At 42.7% G+C, this 7,595-nt stretch overlaps 1 non-coding gene across 1 annotated transcript; it reads left to right on the top strand.

The window, feature by feature from the left end:
- The first annotated feature begins 5,035 nt into the window (after positions 1 to 5,035).
- On the top strand, positions 5,036 to 5,142 carry LOC119469672. Its single transcript, XR_005198507.1, has one exon. It is a non-coding gene; the product is annotated as a U6 spliceosomal RNA (small nuclear RNA).
- The last annotated feature ends 2,453 nt before the right edge of the window (positions 5,143 to 7,595 follow it).

Genomic DNA, 7,595 nt, shown 5'->3' with positions numbered 1-7,595 from the left:
CCTGAACCCAGGAGGCGGAGGTTGCGGTGAGGCGAGATCGCGCCATTGCACTCCAGCCTGGGTAACAAGAGCGAAACTCCGTCCCAAAAAAAAAACCAAAAAAACATTTTGTGATTTGATCACATTTAAGACAGAAGCTGATGGCACTCGCCAGCTACATTAGATAGTGTTTAAAACTACGAAAAAGGAGGGCAGATTCTAGGAGCAAGTATTTTCCTGTGTCCTTGATGGTTAGGATGTAGGGAAGCGGCTAAGTGAGAAAACAGAGAGAGACCTGCAGTTTAGAAGGAGAAACTGCAGTGTTAGGTAGGAATTACAGCTACGTTTTACTGCTGTATGGAAATGTCACAGGGCTGTAATTTTAACCCTCTCTTCACCAAAAGCCTCCAGTAGAGTCTGTTTAGGTACATAAATAATGAGATAAGTAATTGCTTTAGCACAGTTAACTTCAAAACCAACTATTAATATTATATAAAATAAACCACAAGAAAGAAAGCTCCTTTAAGTAGCGCGTTAGCTCTTCTTTCTTCTCAACCTCATTACAGAACAATTGAGGAACTTCCCTGTACGGTTTGTTCGAATATTTGGTTGTAAATGTTACAGGTCCTGACCATGGGAACCGTTCTTGCAAACTTGTTCCATGGCTGAATAAAAATACCCTGGCCTCCAAAAATGAAGCAGAAGCGAGGTCTGCAGACAATAAAGTCCTGTTGGGTCTTGGTTTCCGAGAGCAGGGGTAGGTTTTTAAGTACCAGAGGAGGAAGAACAGAAGTGTTGGTGCTTGGCTGAGCAGCCTCTCTCTCCTTGATGAAGAATCAAGAGGGCTAATGTCCCAAGCCTGGGAGAGTGGGGAAAAAAAAAAAAGGAATGAAGGGCGTTAATGGATGTGCTAACTAACTTGATCATGGTAATCATTTCACAATGTGTGTGTATATCAAATCATCGTGTTGTACACTTTAGATTAAACCATATCTTTGTCAGTTATATTTCAATGAAGCTGAAAACAACAACAAAAATAGCCCAAGGCTGGGTGCGGTGGCTCATGCCTGTAATCCCAGCATTTTTCGAGGCCAAGGCAGGCAGATTGCTTGAGCCCATGAGTTTGAGATCAGCCTTGACAACATAAGGAGGCCCAGTTTCTACAAAAAAGTAGCCAGGCGTCATGGCATGTGTCTATAGTTCCAGCTACTCAGGAGGCTGAGGTGGGAGGATCTCGAGCCCCGGAGTTCAAGGCTGCAGTGAGCCATGGTGGTGTTACTGCACTTCGGCCTGGGCAGTAGGGCTAAGGATGGAGGTAAATCTCTTTTTTCTTCTTTTGAGATGGAGTTTCGCTCTTGTTGCCCAGGGTGGATTGCAATGGCGCCATCTCGGCTCACTGCAACCTACGCCTTCGGGGTTCAAGTGATTCTCCTGCCTCAGCCTCCCAAAACGCTGGGATTATAGGCGCCTACCACAACGCCTGGTTAATTTTTGTATTTTCGTGAAGACGGTGTTTCACCATGTTGGTCAGGTGGGTCTTGAACCCCTGACCTCAGGTGATCCACCAGCCTCAGCCTCCCAAAGTGCTAGGATTATAGGTGTGAGCCGCCACACCCGGCCAGAGGTAGATCTCTTAGGCTCTGGAAGGAGACAAAACTTCCATGATTAGGAAGAACCTAGGGTTATTCCAAAGGCTTCACTTTGGAGGAACTTGGCTCTTCTGTGTAACTGGACAACTGGATATTTGCAGGGCTATTTTGTGAGCATGAATGCTTTCTATAAACCAGACATATACAAACGGTGACTGGCCTTCCTGACCATTCTTCAAATGGCAACTGGACTATCTAGGGAAATGATTTTCCCAGGATCAACATAGACGGTCAAATCAAGCAAACCAAAGTAGATCACTTCCCCACAGCGTGACTTAGACATATGACGAAGGTCCGTCTGTGCCACTAAAAGACACACATGCCACAACTGCTTTGTATGAAACCATATCTACTTTTTTCCCTAATTGTGGTAAAATGCACACAACATAAAATGTACCACCTTCACCATTTTTAAGTGTACACTTAAAAATGTACACTTAAAAATGGCATATTTTTTTAAGAATTACATTGACATTGTTGTGCTACGTTTTTTTTTTTTTTTTTTTTTTTTTGAGATGGAGTCTCACTCTGTCACCCAAGCTGGAGTGCAGTGTAGTGGTGCGATTTCGGCTCGCTGCAACCTCTGCCTCCCAGGTTCAAATGATTCTCCTGCCTCAGCCTCCCTAGTAGCTGAAACTACAAGCACATGCCACCACACCCGGCTAATTTGTGTATTTTCAGTAGAGATGGGATTTCACCATGTTGGCCAGGATGATCTTGATCTCTTGACCTCATGATCTGCCTGCCTCAGCTCCCAAAGTGCTGGGATTACAGGCCTGAGCCACCTTGCCCAGCCCTGGTGTCTCTTAAGGACTGCAAAAGGGTAAGCTGTTAACCTTATGGGCAGGGAGGGGGAGGGAGCAAAGAACAGAGGTGGATTGGTGGAACCCGGGTGGTGTTTCTGCAGTTAAGCTTTGAGAGAGATGAAGCCGAGTTAAGAGGGTTGTTTCAAAACAAAATCGAAGTAGAAGTGGTTCCTCTCTGTGGAAGAGGGGCTTTTTATAAGGCAACTGGAAAGCTAGGTGAGCTCCTGCAGCTCCACTGCTTCAGTGAAGCACATGGAGATCGTTTCTGCGGACCACACAGACCAGCGAAGAGGCTGCAGGAGCTCCTGGGGAGGCAGGGGCTCCGTTGGCTGAGCTGCCTTGGGAGCTTGAGGTGCAATTATTATACAAAGATATTCATTGTAAATGGAAATTGTTTTATAAAAAATTCACTCAAAGCAGTAGTTTATCTAATTAGATAATTAAAAAATTTTAAAGGTATGCAGTCACTTTGAAAAGCTCTACAAATATTCTTCCTTGTCCTCTTTCTGTAAGATTGTCAGTAATGTTATTCTATTTGACGATCATAAATATCCAAAATTGAAGTGACTTCCTACTTCTGTTACGAAACTAGCTTTCAAAATAGTCACAAAAATTCCTTCCCTTGTATTTTAAAAGACAACAGAATAGGAAATTTCCAAAGTAGCTTTGAATGGTTCAAATTACCTTTGGTGGCCAGACTTGGTGGCTCAAGCTAGTAATCCTAGCATTTCAGGAGGCCAAGGCAGGCGGGTCACTCCAGCCCAGGAATTTGAAACTAGCCTGGGCAACAGCATGAAACCCCATCTCCATAAAAATAAAATAAAATAAATTTCTTTTAAGAAAAATAACAAATTACCTTTGGTTTAAGCATTTTTATACTTATGATTTACTATTTATGATTGACCACTGGCTATTTCAAAAGCAAAAAAATCCCCAAAACAGGACTTCATTTTTGTTGCTGTTATGTTTTGTTTGCAATTCATTTACGGTTTAATTTAAACACAAAACGTGCACATGGGCTGTTTAATTTCTTCGCTGCACAGCCTGGCATTGGGGTTGGTGACTCTGATGGCCAGCTGGGCAGCTCTTTCCAGGATGGCTTTGCAGTTCTTGGAGGAAACACTGTGAGCGATCTCAGCACAGTAGATTAGCTGCACACAGCAGCACTTCCAGCTCCTTCGTGTTGCGGACCAGGAACTTCCGGAAGCCACTAGGCAGTATGTGCTTTGATTTGGTTGCTCCTATAACCAATGCTGGGCATCAAGATCTGGCCCTCGAGCCTTCTACGAACCCTGTTGTCAGTACCTCTGGGTTTCCTCCAGTTACGCTTAATTTAGACAGCGGTCTAACTGGCGCTAGATGAACTTCTTGGTTCTCTTTTTGAGGATCTTGGGCTGATGCTAAGGAGGAGATGGCTGCCACCTCCACAGGCAGCGCCGAGGAATAGAGGACATCATTCAAAAAAAAAAAAATAGAGATAGGGTCTTACTATGTTGCCCAGGCTGGATTCAAACTCCTAGGCTCAAGTGATCCTCTGGTCTCAGCCTCTCAAATAGCAGAGACTAAAGGTATGCACCAGCACACCCAGCAGGGTTTCAGTCCTTATTTCAATACTTTAATCCTTCCATGATTAGATTTCACCATGAAACTCTTTCTTTTAGTTGGCTGTCTTTCGTATTCCGGAATTGACACATTTTTAAAAATTTTTCTCTATCCAGAGATCTAGAAAAAAAGGTCAAGGACTGCTGGTGCTGCTAAACATTTGGAAAGACAATTATTATTCCAATATGTTAAAACAAAATCCAGCATATTTCTTTAAAATTTTATTAAAAACAAACCTCTCCAGCTCATTCCAATGAAATTGTAAGTATAACTTTTTTAAATAGTTGGAGTTTTTTTTTTTTTTTTTTTTTTTTTTTTTTTTTTTTTTTTTTTTTTTTTTTTTTTCTCATTGTTCAGGCTGAAGCGCAATGGTGCGATCTTGGCTCAACCTCCACCTCCTGGGTTCAATCGATTATCCTGCCTCAGTCTCTGAAGTGGCTGGGATTGCAGGCATGTGCCACTATGCCCAGCTAATTTTGTATTTTTAGTAGAGACAGGGTTTGTCCATCTTGGTCAGATTGGTCTCCAACTCCCAACCTCAGATGATCCTCCCTCCTCCGCCTCCCAAAGTGCTGGGATTACACGCATGAGCCACCTCGCCAGGGCTTAATAGCTTTTATGGAGCATGAAAATAAAGACCAAACAAATGTAGTTTTTAGTCTAAAGGTGAATTAGTGGGAAATTGGAATGTTGGATTACTGCTTCTTTTACAGAGGCCTCTGAAACTTCTGAGTAGCCCTAGATTGTCATTCTAAATCAGCAATTCTCAAACTTTCTACAGGTAATCTAATCACCTTCACTTGGTATACAGACAAATGGAAGCTAAAATACATTGTCAAACCATCTCATTAAGGAACTTGTTTCTTTACATGGTAAGTACATAAAAACTTCTGTTTATTCATTAGCAAAGCAAAAAAAAAAAGTTCTTACTTAAAAATCAGAAGTTGAATCAATTTCCAAAATCTTTTCCTTAGGTTAAAAAAAAAACAACAAAAAACTGTGCTCGCTTCAGCAGCACATACACTAAAATTGGAACGATACAGAGAAGATTAGCACGGCCCCTGCACAAGCATGACACGCAAATTCGTGAAGCGTTCCATATTTTTAGAAATACCTAATGTAGGTGATGGGGGATGGAGGCAGCAAGCCACCATGGCATGTGTATACCTTTGTAACAATCTTGCAAGATCTGCACATGTACCCTGGAGCTTAAAGTAAAATAAAAAAAAATAATAAGAAAAAAAGACTAAAACTAATATAAGCTTTCATGTAATATTACTTTCCTAGGGTGACTGTAACAATGTACCACAGGCAGCAGTTTAATAAGGGAAACGTATTATCTTACGGTTCTGAAGATCAGAAGTCTGTGACTAAGGCGTGGGCAGAGCTGGTTCCTTCTGAGGCTGTGAACAGTCGGTCGCACGCCTCTCCCCTAGCTTCTGGTGGTTTTGGTTTGGTTTTTTGAGATGGCGTCTCGCTCTGCTGCCCAGGCTGAAGTACAATGGCACCGTCTCAGCTCACTGCAATTTCCGTCTCCCAGGCTCAAGCGATTTTCCTGCCTCAACCTCCTGAGCAGCTGGGATTACAGGTACCTGCCACCACGCCCAGCTAATTTTTGTATTTTTAGTAGAGGCGGGGTTTCAGCACGTTGGGCAAGCTGATTTCGAACGCCTGATCTCAGGTGATCTGCCTACCTCAGCCTCCCAAAGTGCTGGGATGACAGGTGTGAGCCACAGCACCCAGCTGAGAGTGCTTTGTTTCACTCAACTGTCGTGCTTCTATATAAGCTGCACTTCATCACCAGCACAGCAGTGGTTACCCAAGTGGTTCCATCCCCATTGCTGTCATTGCACAAGATCACAGGATCCCACCGCCCACCCTCCCAGTACCTGGGCAGTTGCCGTTGCAGGTCCTCAATCTGGCTTGATGATGTTCTTTCTCTGATGTAGTGGCACCCTGACCAATGAATGCCTCCAGCCCTCCTTTTCCAAGTCCTGCCTTATTCTCCCAAGATTAAAAAGGGGCAAACATGATGTTTTAGCTCAGCCTTCCGTAGCACAATGGGTGCTTTTAACCACACATTGAGCAGCTCCTCCTATCTTAGATCCCATTAGATCTGAAACGCTCCCATAATCACAATGTCAAAGCTCTACAAAATGCATTTCTAATCCCTAGAATGAAATTAACTGAAATCCAACTTTTGGAGCAGTGCATTTGTGTAGCCAGTGAAGTAGCCACAGAGACGTTCCAGCAGTGACTGTGCTCACAAATGAACTCTGTCAACATCTTACAATATATTTAACAAAATCCGGTAGACTGCGTATGCAGAGAAAAGCTTTCAGGGTCATGGAAACATGGACTGAGAGGGACCTTCAAAAGAAAAGAAGACTAGGTGCCTTCTTGGATGTGTGATACAGGAAAGAAAATCCAAAGGGTTGATTAGGTGAAGGTTAATTTAATGTCTCAACTTGGCTAGGCTGTGGTGCCCAGTAGTTTATCAAACACCAGTCTAGGTGTTTCTGTGAAGGTATTTTGTAGATGTAGTTAACATTCACAGTCAGTTTACTAAGTAAAGTCAATAATATCTCATCAAATCAGGCCTTAAGATTAAAAACTGAGGTTCCCTGGAAGAGGAAGAATTCTGCTTGAGGACTAACACAGAAATTGTGCCTCAGTTTCCAACCTGCAGGCCCACCCCATGCATTGTGAACTTGCCAGCCCCCACAATCATGTGAGCCACTTCCTTAAGATAAAGCCCCTTCTCTAGGGAGGATTGACATAAGCAATGCTTCAAATAGATATGAAACAGGGTTGTGTGTGTGTGTGTGTGTGTGTGTGTGTGTGTGTGTGTCTTATTGGTTCTGTTTCTCTGAAGAACCCTGACAGCTTCGTCCTTTCTTTCTATAGAGACAGGGTCTCAAGCTCCTGGGATCAAGCCATCCTCCCAGCTGGGCCTCCCAAACTGCTAGGATTGCAGGCATGAGCCACCTGACCCAGCCAGATTCATTCTTAATAGTGGTCAAAAGAACAGGATAAGCTGTGTGAATAAGTTGTTCACTGAATAAGCAATGAACAAATTGAGGGGCTAAAACAGAATCTTTAGCAATTTTTTTACTCTGAGTAGTTAAGAAAGACAGAAAGAGAAAGATAATGGCACTTGATAACTCCAAATGGTGTGTGTCCACTTGGAAGTTGTATGAATAAGGCAAAGTCCTAAGGAGGATGTCTAAGATGCTTCTTAAGTCGACAGGGCTCTGATCCAAGGATAGAATAAATTCTCAACCTACTTCTACAAATAAATGCTTAGAAAATTCCCCTGTTGACAGGCCATAAACATAAGGTGGACTTTCCTTCCATCTCTACACAGTTCTTGAAAAGATGCAATAAGTAGGTTATTCTAGCCTCAAAGGCACTGAGATGAATTATGGATGACTCAGTGGATAGAACTGAACAGATAAAAATGTAAATCTTTCAATGGCTGTTTGGAGCTATGTTTCAAAAGAAAAAGAAAGTAAATCTTCTAGGTCAAAAATAAGCTAATTAAATCAAAACTCAAAAG

The sequence above is a fragment of the Cebus imitator genome, unplaced genomic scaffold (assembly GCF_001604975.1).
Source record: "Cebus imitator isolate Cc_AM_T3 unplaced genomic scaffold, Cebus_imitator-1.0 Scaffold19, whole genome shotgun sequence".
In the NCBI taxonomy this organism is placed as follows: domain Eukaryota; kingdom Metazoa; phylum Chordata; class Mammalia; order Primates; family Cebidae; genus Cebus; species Cebus imitator.
This window is presented reverse-complemented; position numbering and strand designations above follow the sequence as displayed.